Here is a 21,459-nt window from a genome sequence, read left to right as displayed (position 1 = left end):
AAGAATCTGAGGCAGGTGGAATATTTGTGGGATGATAGTTGGGGAAATTGACCCTAAAGACGTCTTAAGCTTAAAATCCAAGCTGTGGTGGAACAGTTTAAATCCAGGCTGAAGTAAGTGTCCAGGGGGTTAATGCAAACACAGATGGGACAGGGAAAACTTCAGGGTGGCAGAATGAGGTGGAATTAGAATCATCTGTGCCTGATGTTGAGATGTTTAACAGGTGGAGTGGTAAGTGCACAGTTCAATACCAGGCAAGGAGACGGACAGGTTGGCCCCTTCCAGTACATTTCCCAGTGCATTTCCTCCCACTATGCTGATTCTGCCCACCATCACTCAGGATAAGGCTCCTGGTTCCTTGAGGAACCAAAAATACCAGACATGCAGATTCAAGTTCTAGCTTGACCTATCAGCTCGACCAGGTGGGGTGTTAGGTAGATAAGCTACCTTCTGATTTTCATGAGAACGATTAAAAATCTGTATCCAAAGTACAAAGGACAGCATTTTTAGAGTACTAGACTTTCCTGTGGCATCTCACATTTTACCAGGCCTCGCTCTTAGTAGGGAGTCTTGGTAGATGCTGACGGAGATGGAAGATTTTATTAAAGGTAGCTAGGGACAGCACTGAATGATACTGCCCAGAGTCTCAGCGATTCCAATTGCATTAGGTTAAATTAAAAATAAAATAAAAATAAATAAACAAGTACACCTTCCTTTCCTTGACTGTGTCCTATTTTTGAAGCACTGTGTATACCGAACACTTCACATCTTGTAGGTAAGAAAACGGAAGATTACAGAGACTAAGTATATTACACACTTAAGAAATGCTGCTAAACGGGGAACCTGGAATGTGAAGGCATAGCTGTCTGATCCCAAAACCTGTGTATATTCTATTCTTTCCTAATTCTGACATACAGCTTTTCCCCTTAAGGGTAACATCTTTGGACATGGGTGAAAAAGCCATAAATATCTAGGTAGGAAGGTCTTTCTCTACTAAGCATTCCTGGCATCAGTGACTCAGAAGTATCTTTACCCAACTCCAAATACCGGGGGCCCACCCCCACATTCCCTGGATGTCTCTCTTTTAGCCCCAGGGTCCAGGTCTGGTCTGTGTTTGAAATGTAAACTTCCATCACACAGCCAGGCCGTTTCCTTCCACCGCCGCTAGAGGGCGGCCTGCAGTCACGATCCCCCGGAGCCCTCTAGCGGTCAGAGGAAGCTCCAGCCTTCCCTGGGGGATCTACGTTCCTAGGAACTTTCTCAAAGTCCGGCAGATGTTGCCCAGGGAAGCAAGGCCGTGGGACACACCTAGAGTCACCCTCGTTGCTTCCCTTTAGTGCTTCTGGGACAGGCTCATGAGCTCTGCCCCAAGTCAAGATGACCTCCCCAACCTGCCAAGTGTGCCCTCTCGGATGCTGCAGGGTAGATTCTGTCACTAAATTTCAGGAAGAATCAAATACAGGTATCTAGAGGATGTGGCAGCGAGTCCAAAATTTGTTTTTTATGTCCCCCAGAATGCACAGGGTGGTTTATTTAAATTGATTCCGAGAAGCAGCTCTGGATATCTTCTACGTCCCCAAGGTAAATGTTTAAATAGCACTAGTAATAATCTGGGGTTACATAGTGTAGCACAATTACGATTTTCCAGGAAGTCTGTGGTTCTTTTTATAATATGAGTGTATTTAAACAACATTGGCAAACCCCAGTCTAATGTGGGGATGCGCTCAGGTTTTTTTTCATGATTTTAATATGATCATGATGACATATTGTAGTAGTTATCTCCTTTTTATTTAAAATAACTGGGTTATTTTGGAGTGTAAATATGAATATATGAATATGTATTTAAATGACATATACTTTAATATGTGTATTTTGGTTATCAGATACAGATAGCAAGCACATATCAGTCACTTTCATGGCCTCCGCTGGAGTTTACTGGTACTGTTTTATTACGGTGTGTACACTGGACTCGTTTATTTAGGAAAAAAAATAGCTGCTGCTTTTAAGTAATTGCAATAGAAGAGACTTTGTCAGTATGTCTTCATGGGAAAGGATACGGATGCTTAATAAAGTAGGAAATGACGTTATCGTTAGGCATATTCTACCAACTACCCTGTTATTCACTTAATTCTTACAAGCAAATCAAAGCAAATTTGATTGGCTGAGGAAATATTTACAGGGTGACGCCGTACGGAGTGAAGTTCAGTAAAGATGCCACTGGAAATGAGACATGATTCCTGTATTCAAAGTTCAGGGGGGAAGTAAAGGCATGTATCTAAATAAAATTTTTTAAAGATTATTTATTTATTTATATATTTGAAAGACAGAAATCACAAGTAGGCAGAGAGAGAGGGAGAAGCAGAGAGCCCGATGTGAGGCTCAATTCCAGGATCCTGAGATCATGACCTGAGCCGAAGGCAGAGGCTTAACCCACTGAGCCACCGAGGCACCCCGAAATAACTTTTTAAAAAGGATATAACAGTGGAATTCCCTCATCTTAGCAAAACAAATTAACAATCCTAGAAATTAAAGGGAGAAAAATTATAATTTAGACAGTGCTGGCAATGCTGCCCATCATTCCTCTCAATGATTGCCTGGAGTGAGCATAGCAGCAAGCATGTGAGTCTGTGGTTCCCTCAGTTTGTCTCTGTTCTGGGTACCTATCGAGTGGGAGCAGATCACTGAGCTGAGTGTGATTCTAATTTTTAAAGATATGCATAGATGCATCATTTTTCATATAAAATGGACCCTAAAAGCAGGCCAACTACTTCATCTGGTGCTCAACCAAAGAAACAGGAATCTGTTCCAACGCTGGAAGAAAAACCGGCTGTGCTGAAACAACTCGTGGTCTCCAGGGGAGCGCCTGTCGAAGGACCTTTCCAGGGTAATTTTGATTTTTCATGATTTTCTTGTTTCTGATTTTAGAACCTAAGAGGTGTGAATCTCTTTTAAGATAAGTATCGTCAGAGATACATACACGGTCTGGAAGGGTCTGGATGCCAGGTTAGGAGGTTTGACTTTCTTTAGCCATGCAGTTGGAGTCTATTAATGGTTTCTGAATAAAGCAGGTTCTGACCCCAGGTTTCAGCAGATCTATTTGAAAATAATATTCTAGATGGACTAGAAGTTGCAAAAACTGAGACAGAGGGGTAATTAAGAAGGTTTTATGATCATAGAGGTGGAGAAGAAGTATTGATTATCAGGGGCGCCTGGGTGGCTCAGTGGGTTAAGCCTCTGCTTTGGAGTCAAGGCATGATCTCAGGGTCCTGGGATCGAGCTCCCCATTGGGCTCTCTGCTTAGCAGGGAGCCTTCTTCCTCCCCTCTCTCTGCCTGTCTCTCTGTCTACTTGTGATCTCTCTCTCTCTCTGTCAAATAAATAAAATCTTTAAAAAAAAGTATTGATTGTCATATCTAGAGGAAAGGAGAATAAATGAAAAATTTTGACTGACTACGGTGGGTTAGAAATAGAGATTTCAAGTTTGGGTGACCGTGAGGTTGGTGGATTCTTTAACAGAGTTAGGGAGATCAGAAGAATTGGTTTTGGTTATGGAGATGAATGGGATTTGGGATAGAATGTGAGGTAACTGTAGGAGACCCAGGTGGAGCGGTTCAACCATGAGCTGGAAGTGCAGGAAGGAATTCTCAAAACGTTCTCTGTGGGCTGCATTCTGTTTCAAAATAGCAGTTGAAATTATAATAGTAGACAACACAGCTAATAAAGATCAGCCTGGTAGAAAGCAGTGAGAAGTACAAATGTAGGTTCTTAAGGATTACCTGTCTTTGGAGGAAGAAAAGAAACAATTAAGAAAACCAAAGGAGGAACATTCAGAAAAAAAATATTCTGAGGAAGAGAATTTTAAAAGAATTTTAAAGAATTTTTTAAAAAAGATTTTATTTATTTATTTGACAGAGAGAAATCACAAGTAGAGAGGCAGGCAGAGAGAGAGAGAAGCAGACTCCCTGCCGAGCAGAGAGCCCTATGCGGGACTCGATCCCAGGACCCTGAGATCATGACCTGAGCCGAAGGCAGCAGCTTAATCCACTGAGCCACCCAGGCACCCAAGAATTTTAAAGAATTTTAAAAGAAGTTAAAATTACATGTTGGTAAAAGTTTTTCTAGAATTATATAGAATGTAATGCACTAATTTTGAAGGTAGAAGGAAGAAAAAATAATCGGTGAATAAGAGAAGAGATACTTAAAAAAAAATAGGACAGGCTTGAGATAATTTCAGGGAAAAGACAGCAAATGATTTTAAGTGCTGCTGAAATTTCAGAGTTAAGTCCTGAATTGGAGAGGTAGAAATTTAGATTTCAACTTAAGATATGTGGTGTATCCAAGGATTTTTTTTTCTCATTTATAATTTTGTATGAGATTGACAAATGTATAACCATCAGCTCCTATTCACACAGTCTATTTGTATTTGCTCAAAATAGTACAAGTATAGGAAACTGGGCTTTTCTCAGAAATGACTACCAGTGTCATCACTGGTGACTTTCTGAGAGGATACGGGCCAAAGTCAGACTGCAAGTCAAGGAGTGAACTGGGGTTGAAGAAATACAGAATTTGCTTTTGAGAAATTTAGTGACAAGAGCAAGGAGAGAGAAGAGTATGTTTGGTTAGAAGGTAGGAAAGCTCTGGAAGGCAGCTCACACCAAGCCTGGCGGTCTCCTGGCAGCTTTTGGATCGCGGTCCAGTTAACCTTTAGCATATCCTTTCAGTCTTCTTCTGTGTAGATGCTATTTTGACAAATTTTGTTCATGTTCGGTCCTTGAACAAATCAGAAAATATCCTGGAGCCTGTACTGTCGTGTGAAACTGGAAATACACAGAAGCTACATTTAGTGCACAATCTGAGTGGAGAATTCATGCAAGGGCTCAGTCCAAGATGGTTGCCATGACTCTAATAACTTCTAAAGTATCCTTAATGTGTTTTCTATCTGTGAAATAGTATGATTCTCTGAACCTTAGCCCCAGAAGCCTTTGAAATAGTGGAGTGGGGCTTGCAGATTCATCTCTGGCAGAGCTGTGTCTCACTGCAGAGGCATGACGCATGGAAGTAGGCTGATTCTGCCTTACTAATCCTTCCCTGAGGGCTCAGGCTCTGTAGTGGGCTATTACGTCCTAACTGAGCAGTCTTTTCCATGGAGCTCATTCAGGCACTTAGAGCACTTATTGATGATAGACAACAGCTAGAGCTTTTAGAACATATTAGGTTTAATGAGATCGGAAACATGATTCCCATCTATTCTGACACCATTTTTAAACATTTATTTATTTATATATTTTTCAAGTAAGCTCTACTCCCAGCCTGGAGCCCAAACTCACAACCCCAAGATCAAGAGTCCCATGCTCTCCCGACCAAGCCAGGAGGTGCCCTTGGTGATGCCATGTTTAATGTCCACCTCTCTAGTTCCTGTTCTCACTCCTCCCTGTCCAAATTGGGTTACATTGTCTAATTGCTTGCAAACACCCTCAGATCCCTTGCCTCCCCTCTGCCTTATGCAAGGGGCAAAAAACCCAATACTGGTTAATCCCACCTATTTGCAAAAAGGTAGTATAGTTTAGTGGTTAAAGGTCTGAGCTGTGGACCTATACTTTTTTAATCCTGGGGTAGCATTTGCCATCCTTAAGGGAAAAAGTCAGACAAAATGGGAGGAAAATGTGTCAGAAATCTTTGTCTCAAATAAAGCAGATCATCAGAGCAAAGCTCACATCTCACCTTCTGAGATGAGGAGCTGAGTATAGTAGTAACCACCACATGGCAGTTTTATAATTTAAAATTTGTAACAGCCACATCACACGGGACCTGGAAATCAACCAGGCATTATCATTTTATTGCTTCTTCCATGAAATACCTCATCCTTCCTCCGCTCTCAGAATCCCCAGCTCAGGGAAGACCAGGATGTAGGATTTCCAGTACTAAAACTGGGAGAGTTCTAGGCAAACTGGGATGAGTTGGTAACCCCGGTTCAGAACAAGGTTCTCTGACTCTTTGCATCCCTTCCTCCTGTAGCAGTTTCCCTCTCTTCTAGGCCGTCTTTCTCAGTGTGTGAAGACTAACACCCAGCTCGCGCTCTTCTTTCCATCACCACCCCTGATTATGTGAAAACTTCATCTAGTCCCTGATTTCTTTAGTTCCTTCACTTTTTTCTCTTACACTTTTTCCTCATGGATAAATTTCCTAATGTCTCTCTGCCTCTGGTTCCTCATCTGTACCTATCTAATACGGTGGTTGTGGGCTCAAAAGTATTAGTAAAAATAAAATGCTTTGACTAGTGCTTGGCACATAATAAGCAGTCAATAAATGTTTCCCAAGCTTGTAGTTGATTGTCAGAAAAAAAACACCTAACTATTCTAATTGATCTCTTTTAAATTTCCTAACTGTGTCGAGTGGGCCTTTGTGCAGTCTTTGCAATTCAGTTGACCACAGCTGCCCCTTCCTTATTGATTTATTTTCTCTCTCTCGGGGATTACTATTTTACCCCCTCTTCTTCTCAAATTTCCAACTTGTCCTCATGGTTCTCGCTCTTCGTGGATGATTTTCCTTCTTACTTCACTGAGGAAACAATCAGAAAATAATGTTATTTTTCCACCGAACAGCCTGCCCACATCTGTAGCCTTCTACTACAATGAAAGCATCTCTTTCCCCATTTTGGGATAACCCTTTACTTGTACACTGGACTCCATCTCTTTTCACTTTCTCAAGAATTGTAATGACATAATTATCTCTCTCTTTCTCTTTCTTTTTATTTATTTACTTATTTGAGAGAGAGAGAGAGAGAGAGAGAGACTGAGAGCACAAGGGAGAGAGCAAGCATGAGTGTGGAGGGGGGCAGAGGGAGAGGAAGGAGCGGGGTCTTGGGATTATGACCTGGGCTGAAGGCAGATACTCAATGGACTGAGCCACCGAGATGCCCCCTAATTATCTCTCTTTTGTCTTGGGTAATTACATGTCTCCTTTCTTCTCTGCCATCAGTGCTGTAATATTAATAAAAAATCTCCAACAAAAGGAGAAAAAAAAATCTCCCTAACTTCTGTGTCTGTGGTAGCAACGAACTTGTTTACTATCCTGTATAGCAAACCTTAGTGTCTCTATAGTCTCAGCTCCCATTTTCATAACAATTCGAATCAAGCTTCATTTCCCCAAAACCACACCTGTATGAGCCAACAGCAACCTCCACCTGTCAAGTCTGATGATCTGTAATCTGTCCTCATCTTCCTTTGCTTATCATCAGTGTTTAACATAATTGATCACTTCTGCCTCTTGAAATTTTTTTTCACTTGGTTTCAGTGAATATTTTGTATTATCATCTATTTTGTATTATCATCTATTTTGTATTACCTATTTTGTATTATCATCATCTACTATTTTGTATTATCTGTACTATTTTGTATTATCATCATCTATCTTTCTTCTCAGTCTCTTTGGCTGGATCATCATTTGTAACTTGAAAAGTTTTTGAAAATAATGGAGTGCTCCAGAGCTCAGTCTTAGGCTCTCTTAGGCTTACAGAAGTGATTGGAGTGAACAAAACCAGGAGAAATTGATTTCGTGGGTTTTGTATGAGGCAACGAGAACTGTGTTGAGAAGGGAATACGCATGGTTTGTAAGAAAGAAGAAAGCCATTATAATGATCTTAAGCTGAATTTTACTTAACATGCAATTGTTTAGTGGAAGCAATTTTACTGTGATAAATTCAGTTCCACAATATTTTCTTTTTTTTTTTTTTAAATATTTTTATTTTCTTTTATTTATTTGAGAGAAGAAGTGAGAGAGAGCATGAGAAGGTAGAAGGTCAGAGAGAGAAGCAGACTCCCCATGGAGCTAGGAGCCCGATGTGGGACTCGATCCCAGGACTCTGGGATTATGACCTGAGCCACCCAGGCGCCCCTCCACAATATTTTCTGAGCATCGACAGTGGAAAGGGGAAGGGAGAATCAAAGATGGAGCAAGCAGGTCTTGCCAACACAGACCTGAAAGCAATCTGGTTATTGTCCTAATTTAATTAATGGGAAATTAAGAGCTAAATCAATACTAGAACTCTAACCAGAAGTCTTGGTGGTTCCCAGTCTTCGATTAAATTGATGAAGTTATTTGCCTCCCAGATTGAAATACAATAAAGAATAAAGTGTGCCTAAATTACAAGTTTAAAGGCCATTCAAGTGGAAACTTGCTGGAAAGGGTAATAAAATAACAACTACAAAAATACAACTTTCCTTGGCATTTTCAACTTAGCTCCCTCAGAGCTACTAAAGGACCCATTCATGTCTTTTTCAACAAGATCTTGGATTTTTCAGTCAACCACTCCTAGGGTTTTGTATTGGCACAATTGGATTTTCTCCTTGGAAACTGATTTTTAATAAAGAACAAACTAGAATATAGCTGAATAATGCAATTTTGTTATTAAAACCCCAAGGCTGACACCGGAAAACTTGCATTTAAAAAATTTGGAATAGTGGAGGTGCTTAGCCACCTCTGAGGTTCTCTGTGTAAACAAACAAGATTCAAGCATAGTTTTTCTACTTAGATTTGGGTTTCAGTGAGTGTTGTAAAGGTTAGAAGTTGGAGTATGCACTTTATGCCAAACCACTCAAAAAATAATAACAGCACTGACCATAATAGCTACTCTCTACTGGGTAACTACTTACAATTAGCTATTTACAAGGTGATGTTTTTTAATCCCTTCCAAAGGCTGGATGAGGTGGTGTTACTGTCCTTCAGAGACAGAAACCGAGATTCAAAGAGCTTTTATCATTTTTCTAAGGAAAGGAGAGACATGTTCCCAGGCCTTTTACTTAAAGGCAAAGGGGAAAGAAACTGTTAAGTACCAGCTACTACGCCTGGACCTTTTGTATAACTATCTTGTTTAATCAAAAGTCGGATTTAAGAAATAGATTGTAATATGAGCTTTGTGCTTAACACTTTGTATTGCAAGCGTACAAGTCTTGGATGGCATTTTAAATGAGACAGATTTGTAGTATTGCATTTAAAATGCAGTGCTTACATTCTTGACCCTGCGGAGGGCTAAACGAATTGTTATTTCCCATCAAGATTTTTCCTCTCATGTAATGATTCCTGGAGCATTTCTTCTTTGCAAGCCAGCTTATAAAACTGTGGGCCCTCACTTAAAAGTAGAGTTGCTGAGAATTCAGTACTTGTTGCGTACTGGTAGACTTGCCTATTTTAGCACCTAGATATTCCGCAAGTGTAGGAATTCCCTGTTTAACAGTGGTTTCTTTAGAGACCTTTATGTCTAGTTGGTTAAAAGTTACTGATGAGCATCTGGATGTGAACAGGTTGAGGTGAGTACCAAAAATGTGGCCAAATAAAAGAAATAAAAGTTAGTCTAGGAAAACAGGCATTGGTTTTCCAACCGTTTTTTGCTAATGATTTGTAACAAATTCTCTTCTGTGATCAGGTGTTAATATTTTAGATAAGGAGGAAAGTCCAGGCACGAGGGGTGGTGAGTGGGAGCTAAGAATTGAGGGTGGACAGAGGTGAGGCAGAGGGAAGCAAGGGCAAAAGCCGCACACTGGGAGATTGAAGTCCTCTGGGATAATGTTAATGTTTTTATTTTACTCTTGTTAGTTCTATGTTAGGTCAGTACCTGTTTAGATTTTTGTTTGCTTAAAGGAAGAAAATTGAGAAAAATCATACCTACGTTCCCGCCACCCCCTGCCCAAATTAAAAGCATAGATACAGAGACAAACTTTCTTTTATCCACTGCCTTTATTTGTTTAGGAGATGGGAGTTTTAAAAATGGTTCAGGGATCAAAGCCCCCAAACAAGAGCTTGGGAGCTGACAACCTTAGAAAGAAATGGGTATCCCTGCTTATAGTGCTAGTCCGGGTGTCTGAAGGAATACCTGTATTATTCCTACTCAGGAGCTTATCCCTGTGGCCAAACAAATACTGTTGGAATATATAACCGATTCAATTTAACAAACATGGGTCGAGTGCTCTTTATGCACTGTGGTTGGTGTTAAGTAAGTGAGGCAGCCTTAATAAAGTTTGCAATCTTAGGAGAAGCAGGCAGGTAAATAATTATTCTTAATTATTCTTAAGAAGTAAAGTTCCATATTAAGTTATGAGCAAATCGTATGGGAGCACAAAAGAAGGAGAGGACGTTTAGTTCTATAAAGGAGAAATTCTGTACTCTATGCTTTTTTGTTTGTTTGTTTATATGGAAACACAGTAGTCTGAAAAGTACTTCCGAAAGTATGTTGCAGTATAGGATTCATGCAGGGTTCACTGTTTGGTTCTAACCACTGATTTGGGAGGATGTACCCCTCAAAGTTCTGTTCGGTGTCCTGCAGACACAGGCCTTCCTGAGCATTTCTCCACCTTGAAATGATCTGTGTACTTCACTAGTCAGTAAGTGTCTTTACTCACTGTGCTTAGCAAGTGTTTGTCACACCGTAGGCTCTCAGTAAAATTTGATTAATTGAATTATGAGAAAGGAAAGAGATTTGTGCTGCTCTCACTTCACCCAGCCAACCTTATTTCCCTTCCCACTTCCTTGACTTTTTTTACTTTATGATTATGGATGTTAAAGGAAATCCTTCCTTAATGAGTTTTTCAGAAACTGTATGGCAGTCATGTTAAGGGCTTCCTTATTCATTTCATTTTGAAAAAAAGGATGGAATAACCAAGACCTCCAGCTTTATTCATATTACATCTCTCACCCTCTTTATAGGGTCCTTCTTTATTAAGACAACCTCTAATAAAGATACTAGCTTTGAATTTTCTTCATCCATAAAATAGACATAGTTCATCTGGTTTCTGTATAATATATATTAGGCCCTTACATAATAGTGTCCTTTGATGTTTGACGGACTTTCCAGACTAAAGGTTTTAAAGTAATATATCATTAAAAGAAATTAGAGTTGATGGCCAAGAATTCAATCACATTTCTTCTCTGATAGAATCAAAGCATTTCACTAATTAGACTCTTCCTTCCACAAGATGGCGCTGTAGTTCTTCCAATTATTTGGAGTCTAGCTGCTCAAGGTTTTCTCTTTTAAAGTCTCTCCCCAACCCCTTATTTCTTTACAGATAAAAGTGACATATGAGAAAGACTGTAAGATTGTCACTTGATAAACCAGATTTCCTATCTGATTTTAGAGAAGTCCATAGGAATAGCCATGGAATAGCCAATAACAAGAATTAGTACACAATGAATAATTACCAGCAATGAGATAAAATAGACATTTTTTGCATTAATTTTCTTCAAACAGTTGGTTAGCAAGAAGAAAAAAAATCATTAAACACAGTCTAGCTCAATATTCATTATGAACTATTTTAAATCATTATGAGTAATATTTTAATATTCTTTAGTACTACTCATAGTTTGGGTGTTTTGAAATAAGTGAGTTGTTAATTAACTGGGTATTTTATTATTGTTTATCCTCATGTGGAAAAACATCTCAGATACAGGACTTTTTTTAACTACATATTTTGGTGTTTAATCATATCCTCCGGTTTGTTGTAAATATTTTTCAGTTTTCTTTTAATGTTAATTAAGACTTCCCCAAATTTGCAAATAAATTTGCAGTTGAATCAGTTTATAATAATGATTCTGAGCCCCCTTTATGTGAAAAACACAGATCTATCTAGGAAGAAAATTGATTGAAATCTATCTGATTTCAATCAGATCTTTCCAGGAAGAAAATTTCAGTATTTCTAATGATCTACTAACTCTGAAAAGTAAAAACCAAAAAGATTATTGCTAATAATAGTATGTTCAGAAGACTTAGATTAAAAATATTTCAGGAGTGAGTTATTTTTGAGATTCTTATTGACCATACTGGGTATCTTTAATGAAAATTACATTTTTTTTTTTTTTTATTTAAAACATTTTTTTTTTTTTTAAAGATTTTATTTATTTATCAGAGAGGGGGGGCGGAGAGAGGGAGCACAGGCAGACAGAATGGCAGGCAGAGGCAGAGGGAGAAGCAGGCTCCCTGCCGAGCAAGGAGCCTGATGTGGGACTCGATCCCAGGACGCTGGGATCATGACCTGAGCCGAAGGCAGCTGCTTAACCAACTGAGCCACCCAGGCGTCCCGAAAATTACATATTGAACCAAAATACTACGGATTTTAATTAATGCTCTAACATAGTCTCCTTGTTAGAATCATAAATTCATTAAATGAAAAGTCCAACATGAAGAGAAATAAATTATGGTGTGCAGTCCTTAATCATGTCTAATTACAATGAGTTTGTAATGCATTTACATTTATAAAATCACTTAAGTTATCGACGTCTGAGGCAACGGTTTGTGTTTACCACTTGCACATTTGTATGGAGTAAATTAGATAATCTGCTAATTAGAAAACTCTTACAGAAGAGAAGACAGGTTGTGGTTCACTTTTCTCCCGTTACTCCTATCTGGATCGTGTACTGGTGAGTGGATGGGAAAGCCATGGTTAAGTTTAAATTTGCTGAATATGTATGAGATATGTCTATGCTTTAGATGGTGCTTGAAGTATTTAAGCCATTTATACTCTTGTTACTGCTATCGCTCATCACTTTTCTTGAAGGTCCAGCATGTGGCAGGCATATCAAGCATTTATGTAATTCACACAGTAATAGTGTGGAACACATACTGCATTTGGGCTTTCTGACTAAGATGAAAACACTGAGACTTAGAGATACTAGATAATGCCCCAGGGGTCAGGCAGCTGGCTAGAATGGCTAGGATCTGAGTGCAAGTTTCTGTTATTCCAGAGCCTGTTAACCATTTTAATAACCTACACCGTGTATATAACTTTTAGCTATTAACATATTGTGTATCTAACTGCCATATCATGTAACTTTGGGTGAAGTCTACAAATTTAATATGAAATATTCTTACTGTGTGAGGAAAAGTTCAGAATTTCTTTTCTTTTATTTTTTAATTTTTTTGGTGGGGGAGGGGGAGGGGCAGAAGGAGAGAGAAAATTCCAAGCAGTCTCCATGCCCAGTGCAGAGCCCATCTCCCGGCTGGATCTCACAACCCTGAGATCATGACCTGAGCTGAAATCAAGAGTTGGATGCCTGACCAACCCAGCCACCCAGGTGCCCCTCAGGATGTCTTTCTTTTTTTTTCCTTTTTCTTTTTTCTTTTCTTTTCTTTCCTTTTCTTTTCTCTTCTCTTCTTTTCTTTTTTGTTAAGATTTTATTTATTTATTTGAGAGAGAGAGCTCAAGAGAGAGCACAAGTTGGGGGAGGGTGCCCCTCAGGATCTCTAACTGTGCTATTTAGGACACACAGGATGAGGGCTTTTGCAAAAGGGATTTATTGTGTCACCATGATACAGGCAGCAAGCAGAGCATGTTAAGGGGGCTTCCAGACTTTTAGAGGATCGTGATAAGAGGAGGACTGCCAGGTGAAAGGAAGCTCCTTTTCCTCCTTCCCCTCACCTACAACTCTCCTGTGCTTCACTTTGTCCGTGTGCAAAGTACAGGCTAACCTAGGCTCCACTGGGACGATCCTGACTGGATTCATTTTAGATATACTTAAAACCCACTAGATTCCTTAATTCCCAACAGACTTAGTCATAAAATGAAATGTTTCTATATTCAAATATCATTATATCTTAAAAGAGATAAGCTTTTTATTGTATTCAGTAAACTAAAATCAAAACTGAAGGGCGCTTTTTTTTTTTTAAGATTTTATTTATTTATTTGAGAGAGAGAGCAAGCATGAGCAGGGGGTGGGCTGGAGGAAGAGGAAGAAACAGGCTCCCCTCTGAGCAGGGAGCCTACCTCATGGCTCGAGTCCAGAACCCGGCATCATGACCCCAAGCCAAAGGCAGATGCTTCACTGACTGAGCCATCCAGGTGTCCCCAAAGAGACTTTTTTTTGTCATTTATTAGGAGAGATTTTGCACATTGGGGTGAGGTAAGTTAGGTAAAGTGGAGTCCTCAGAGTGAAATCAAATTCTTAAGGCTTGTCCTAAGTTACCTCTAACCCTGAAGGTTCTTTGATTCCCTGAATGATGCCAATTGTCAGCTGGGCTGTATCTAGCACTGTGAGAAGCACATGGGAAATCCAGAGAGAGGAGCTTACCCCTGCTGATAGGAGTTTTCCTGGACTGAATCATTTATTCCTTCAGTTGGTCATTCATCCATCTGTCCAGCCTTCATTTGATGGTTACTTAGCATTTGTAACAGACTCAATTAATTATTTGCTGACCCTTATCTTATAGGCACTACGTGAGGTAATGCAAGCCTTAACTTACACACCACATGGAAAACTTAATTCAGTGCGTTAGCCTCATTTGTGTGATAATATCTTTTTGGTGCTGATGATTCAACCCTTTGGGGCTGCAGTCCTTGGTATTGTCAGCTTGTTCGAGCAGGTGATAGTCTTGTCAGTTGATGAAGAGTCGATAAAATTTATGTATTGGAGTGGGACTGAATTGATCTAATTGTTTGGTATTTAAAGGATGTGGTATGTGTTTTAGAGACAGTTCATTCCCATGTTTAGGAAGCAAAGTGCTATGTGACATCCACAGAGGGGTCTAGTGGAAGTGCTAGTAGTAATCACAGTAATAATATTTATAATTATAGTAGTAAATTTGACTTCATTGCTGGGAAGCAAACTTCAGTGCTTTAAATATTTCATTGAGGATCTGACTTCGCAACTTCTTTTCTAGAAACACAGTAAAAACCGTGTTATTTTGGGCAAGACGCTATTATCTCTGTCCCTTCCTTCCCATGCAGACTAGATAATCTCTGTGTTCAACTTCAATCCTAAAGTTTTTTAACTTTAGGATTTGAGTTTCCTCCAACTCTGAGGAATTTGACAAATTCTGTTCTTAAATTTCCCTGTTAGGTAATGCCAAACAGGTTATCTCACACAGTGTACACAATAAATGTTAGCTGAGTGAACAAAAGGTATATAAAATATTAGAGCAACATCAATTTTACATGCATTTAATACCTACTAACTGGGTATCAGGTATGTACTCGATACTGATCTATGTGCGACGGGACTAAGTGATAAATTAGGATTAAAGTCCCTTTCCTCATGTAGCTTACAATCTAGGGGGGAGAGGTGGATAATGCACTTGTAAAATAGCAATGATTTGAGATAGTAACAAACACCCTACAGGCTAATGGGAGAGCCATGAGGTAATATATAGTGGGCATATAGACACTATAGTAAGGGCAGACCACTCTGCTCTGTGATGATCAAAGGAAAGAATATTCCAGGCATTACAAAAAGCTAAAGGCAAAGGTCTTTCAGTCAGGGGCACCTGGGTGGCTCAGTTGTTAGATGTCTGCCTTCAGTTTAGGTCATAATCCCAGGATCCTGGGATCAAGCCCTGCCTGCATCAGGCTCCCTACTTGGCAGGAAACCTGCCACTCCCCCTGCCTTTGTTCCCTCTCTTGCTGTCTCTCTCTGTCAAATAAATAAATAAATAAATAAATAAATAAATAAATATCTTTTTTAAGTCTTTTTTTTTTTTTTTAAAGATTTTATTTATTTATTTGACAGACCGAGATCACAAGTAGGCAGAGAGGCAGGCAGAGAGAGGGGGAAGCAGGCTCCCTGCTGAGCAGAGAGCCCGATGCTGGTACTTGATCCAAAGACCCTGAAATCATGACCTGAGCTGAAGGCAGCGGCTTAACCCACTGAGCCACCCAGGTGCCCCTTAAAAAAGTCTTTAAGTGAAATGTAAGTTGTCGCTTTCAAGGGACACACAGTGGACAGGTAGTAAGTGAGGAAGTGGTCTGAGATGAGACTGAAGTTAGGTGGTGTCAAGATGGTGGTGGGTTTTCTGGGACCCAAGCATTTGGATTTTATTTAATTTGCAGTGAGAACATGAGGAAATCTTAAATATATGCCAAATTCTCCTGTTACATAAATAAATATCCTAAGATGTGGATGTTGAGTCATGCTTAGCCAAAGAATGTCTCTCCCTCCCTTGTGTCCATAGTGATGCCCTATTACTATCTCTGAAACTCATTTCTAAAATTACTTCATTAAAGCAGGAATGAAGGTCTTCCCTGCTCATGAAATGAAGATTGTAATATTTCCAGAGGTCATTTAGAAGAACAACAAGCAAATAGGATAAACTCTAAGATGAATAAGATCTTTGTCATATATTTTTAGAAAATTCAGCACTTACAAACCCTTTTAATTCGATGAGATTTCTGGAACAGTGAAAGTCAAATCCCTATTTTTGTGATAGGGTGTTACAGATAATGTGGTTTCCCTTTAGGATTCCCCTGCATATTGTGAATTGAGGACTCTTTGTAGAAGTGCAGATTTTATTTTCTAATGGGGTGGAGGGGCATTCTAAATATGACCTCATTCTGCAACAGAGAGTGGAAAGCTTAAGGCTCATTGATATTCTTTCATAAGAGTCTTATTATACAATATAGGATGTACATAACCTTTGAAAGATAATTAGGAAGTTGATTTATGTCTACTATTAAAGCTTACTTATAGTGGGGTAAAACTTGTGTATATGATAGATGGTGTCTTGCTTGGTACAGGTACAAATATGGAAAGATGAATTGTTCCATATAAATGGTAGTATACAGGCTTGAGCCAAAGAAAAGTAAAATCAATTATGTTTTTTGCTGTATCCATGTGTTTTTAGGGGAGTCAGTTAAAGCTTTTGAGCCTGTCTTTCCTCACCTATGAAAAAAAAAATTGAACCAGGTAACTTCTAAAGAGGGTTATAGTTTTAAAATTCTTATGATTCTGTGTGATCAACACTGTTATTGATGTAAACAGTAAGTGGAGTAGAGGAAAGGGTGTTTATGTTATAACTGATCAGTTGTTGAATCAAGAATGATAGAAGAGAACAGAATAAATAAATTTTAAGATGTAAGACTCTTCAAAGCTGCATTAATTTTTTTTTCAAGATTTTATTTATTTATTTATTTGACAGACAGAGATCACAAGTAGAGATAGGCAGAGAGAGAGGAGGAAGCAGGCTCCTTGCTGAGCAGAGAGCCCGATGCTGGGCTCAATCCCAGGACCCTGGGATCATGATCTGAGCTGAAGGCAGAAGCTTTAACCCACTGAGCCACCCAGGCGCCCCAAAGCTGCATTAATTTGAAATAAGCTTTTATAAATAACAAGGCATCTTAAAATTTGTAATTTTCCTGTAAGTTAACTATAAATTTGGTATCATAAACATTCCCTAATATTGCCTTTATCAAAGCAGTTTCTAGAAAGAACGCTCTACATGTTATTGCCTCCTGCATGTGTTCTGACACTCCTGTGACCCCAACTTAGTTTTGTTAACTAGTCATAGTATTAAGTCCCTGCTCTGTTTCTTGCTTTTCTTCTAGTCCTGAAGTTCTCCATACTCCAAAGGCATCTCAGAAAATGAAAGATTAGTTCAAAGTTGAGAAGACAATGAGAATTCAATCTGGTGACATTAACTTTTCTTGGGTTTGTAAGTAGGTATGCATGTAGGAGGTTTGACTATTAAAAGCCAAGTTGATATCTTGTGAGAAGTATTTATCCAAAACTTATTCAAAGTTGGTAAATGTATATAATAAATGCCAAGTGGTTTAATTCCTATATGTTTATCATTAGTAGATACATCTGAAGAAAATTCAGTTTTATAATCCCCATTAAGTGACATTTAGGATCTCAGTGTTTAGAATAAAATCCAAAAGATTTGATGTTGTTCAGTATGTTTTTAATTATTTTAAAACAAATTAGACAGTAGAAAGGTCATGTTGAAGCGAATCAAAAAAATTCTCTAGGTTGCAAAGAAATTAAGGATATATCCAAGTGCTTTAGTTTTTCAAGACATAATCTAAAACCTTTTTCTCTTCTCTCTAAATACTTTCCCCATGGGCCATCTCTAGGCCTGTGATTGTCTCACACTGCTGTTACTGGCCCAGGCTTCTCTGCCAAGATCCAGGTTCATCTGGGACCTTGCCTACTTAGCCTATGTATCTGGGTGTGTCACTAGACACTCAACTCAGCATGGTCACAACGGAACTCTTTTACTCATTCCCCTGCTACCTAATTCTCTTCCAGTTCCTTAGCAGAAGAAGTAGTACTCCCTTCACCCAACAGCACGGGCCAGAAGCCTGGTCCTCATCCTTCACTACTCTGCATCTAATCCATCACAATCCTCTTTTTTTTTTTTTAAACCACTGTACAACTTTTTAATCTGTCTTTATCTTCATAGCTGGTTTCCTTCTCTGGGCTACCCTGTCTTTCATCTAGAGTGCTGTAATAGCCCCTAATTCATCCTCCATGTCCACTCTTGTCTGCTTCCAATATGTAGCCAGGAACCAAAGAGAAATTTTTAAACGACAAATGTGCTCATTCACTCTTCTTCTGAAAACCCTGAAAAAGTTCCCCATTGTCTACCAGACTAAGGCCAAAATGTTTGACCTGGCCTCCATATCCTGGTCAATATCCTGACCTCAGTGATCTGGCCACTGCCTGCTTCATCAGACTCAACTTGATATAGGCTTCCTTTCACATATGGGGCTCTAGCCACCCTGTGCTATGACTTTCTAAATGTGCTATATTCTTTCCTGCCTCAAGGCCTTCAAAAGTGCTATTTCCTTTACTTGAAACACTCTTTTCTGTCTGTTCTTCAAATTAACTCTTGTTAGTCCTCAGTGAGCAGTTAATTCCTATTTATTATTCTTCCCAAGTATCATTTCCAGGAAAGCTTCTTTTGACCTTTTAGAAAAGTTTACATCTCCTTAATAAATACTCTCTTATGTTGTAACTTTTAAAATTCATTCATTCATTCATTCATTCAATATTGGGTGTCCACAATGTCACATACTCTTCTAAAATCTGAGGAACAATGTCTCATACTCTTCTAAAACCTGAGGATGGAATGAAGGGAGAGCATTAACAATAATTTCATACAGTGATGAAGATTATAAAGAAAATTAAACTATTGAGTTAAAGGATGACTTGAGAGAGGTACTTTGGGTAGGATGCTGCAATCAAACTTCTTGAGTGATAGTATGTTTTGGCTGTTAATTGTTCATGAATTTATGTGCCCAAGAACTGGGACTCTGTTGCACTTGCTCACATCATGTCCCCAGCGCTGGGTGCAGTGCTCAGCACATAGCAGATTTGGTAGGTATTCCTGAATGAATGAATTGACTTACCATATTAGTTTTGTAAGGCTTCCATTACCAAATACCACAAACCAAGTGGCTTAAAGCAAAGAAATTTATTCTTTTTATCAGTTCTAGAGGCTATGAGTCTGAAATGAAGGCATTAGCAGAGCCATGCTCCCTCTCAAGTCCATAGGGAACAATCCTTCCCCTTCCTCTTCCTAGTTTCTGGCATTTGCCTACAATCCTTGTCATTCCTTGGCTTGCAGTTAGCTTCATCTCTCCAGTCTCTGCTTCCATCATTACGTGGCCTTCTGTTCTGTGTCTGTTCTCTTTGTCCAGAATTTCCTCTTTTTGTAGCAATGCCAGTCATTTGATCAAGGTCCACTCGGGTCCAGTATGACCTCATGACTTGATTACATTTGCAAGGATCATATTTGCAAATAAGTTCACATTTATGAGAATGGGGGTGGGGGTTAAGACTGCAGCATACCTTTTTGGGACACAATTCAATCCATGATACCTACTTTTTTTTTTTTTAAAGATTTTATTTATTTATTTGTTAGAGAGAGAGGACATATCAGGGGGAGTGGCAGGCAGAGGGAGAAGCTCCCTGCTAAGCAAGGAGCCTGACCTGGGACATGATCCCAGGTTCATGACCTGGGACGAAGGCAGATGCTTAATTAACCACCTGAGCCACCCAGGCATCCCCACTCTTTAAGTTAAAAGAAAATCAGAAAGGTTATATTTTAGGCGTTTATGTAGTGTAGATTTCTTTTCTGGTTTTATGGAGAAATAATTGACTTAGATCATTGTGTAAGTTTAAGGTATACAGCGTGATGGTTTTTTTTTTTTTTTTTTTTTTTAAGATTTTATTTGACAGAGATCACAAGTATGCAGAGAGGCAGGCAAAGTGGGGGAGGGGGAAGCAGGCTCCCTGCCAAGCAGAGAGCCCAGTGTGGGGACTTCATCCCAGGACCCTAGGATCATGACCTGAGCTGAAGGCAGAGGCGTAACCCACGGAGCCACCCAGGTGCCCCCAGCATGATGGTTTAATTCACTGTAGTGCTGTTTTTAAGACTTATTTTTAAGTCAGTTGTAAATGATGTATAAACATTTGAAAAAGCATTATATTGTACTTTGTGTATACATGATAAATTATTTTTTATTTATTCTAGACTATCTGGTTGAGTCCTAACCACAGCAATATCCATGGCATTCTTAAAAAAATAATAAAACAAAACAAAAAAACAAAAAAAAAAAACGAGATCTGAACCAAATTCATCTCATGTTCTTTTTCCCCCAACAGAGAAGAACTTACTTCTTCATATATTAAAAATAAATGAATGTGGAAGGATATTCATGACACTTGCATCATAAAAATTCACGCTGACATTTTTGTGAAGACTACATGTGAAATGTTGACATACTTTTGTTATAAAATGACAGTTTTAGTGCGAGTTGTTCTCCTTGTGACCAAGGAGAAAGAGCAAACAAAAGGAGAAGAGCCGGTTGCAGTTCACCTACCTGGGAAGTGAGGCAGTCAAACAGCAGAATGGCAGCAGCGCTTTCCGAAGAGGGGGAGTTCTTTCGTGTCTGATGCAGGAGAGGGGGTCAGTAATACAGTCCGCCTTATGCTGCCTATCGTAGAAAAGCCATTCCTGATTTTTCCATCAAATGCCCTCTTGCCCTTCCTGGAACTCCCACTTTCACTTTTTTAAATAGTTTTCTCAAATGACGCTTATCTCATACTTATTGCTTACACTTCAGAGGGCTTTATATATATTAACCCAGTTCGGCTTCCTAACAAGCCATGCTCATTACACAGTTGAGGAACCGAAGCCCAGAGATGTTGACGTGACTTTTCAGTTGGAGCCAGTATTCAGACCAGTGTAACCCTCGGGTCCATGTTCTTACCCACCATGCTGTATACTGTCTGTATGGTTAGTGAATTTCAAATTTATTTTATACCCCTTCCAGATAATAAGTTTCTGAGAACTTGGCCACTCTGTCTTTTTGTATTTATTTTTATCTCCCAGAAAATCTAGCCCAGTATCTTGTGTGTAATATACTCGATAAATGTTTGCACGTAAATCTAAATTAGACCACATCTATTCAGTATCTGGATCTCTGACTTCAATATCATGGTTTCCATGAGAAGAGGTTCATTTGGAAAAATAGAATCCTGAATTGATAAAAGCAGAATAGGAAACTGATAAATGCTGGTTGTGGTGCTTCCAGCCTCCATCTAGGTGCTTCTTTCCTCTACTCCCTCTCCAAACCCCACCCCCCAGCTATAAAAATGTGCACTTAGGTGGGATCTCAAATGTTTCCACCGAGAACAGCTTAAAGTGTTACTCTCTTTAAGAGTATTCATATTTTCAGGCTCCTGGGTGGCTCAGTCGGTT

General features: G+C 39.2%; 1 protein-coding gene across 1 annotated transcript in view; it reads left to right on the top strand.

Moving 5' to 3' along the window:
- Nucleotides 1-2,790: 2,790 nt before the first annotated feature.
- NELL2 (neural EGFL like 2) overlaps nt 2,791-21,459 on the top strand; it is a 400,918-nt gene continuing 382,249 nt past the window's right edge. Inside the window, exon 1 of the mRNA XM_059402952.1 lies at nt 2,791-2,884. The gene's annotated coding sequence lies outside the window, so the exon portion shown is untranslated. The remainder of the gene's footprint in view (nt 2,885-21,459) is intronic.

The sequence above is a fragment of the Mustela nigripes genome, chromosome 6 (assembly GCF_022355385.1).
Source record: "Mustela nigripes isolate SB6536 chromosome 6, MUSNIG.SB6536, whole genome shotgun sequence".
NCBI classification, from domain to species: domain Eukaryota; kingdom Metazoa; phylum Chordata; class Mammalia; order Carnivora; family Mustelidae; genus Mustela; species Mustela nigripes.
Note: the sequence above shows the minus strand (reverse complement) of the source record. Positions and strands in the feature narration are given on the sequence as shown.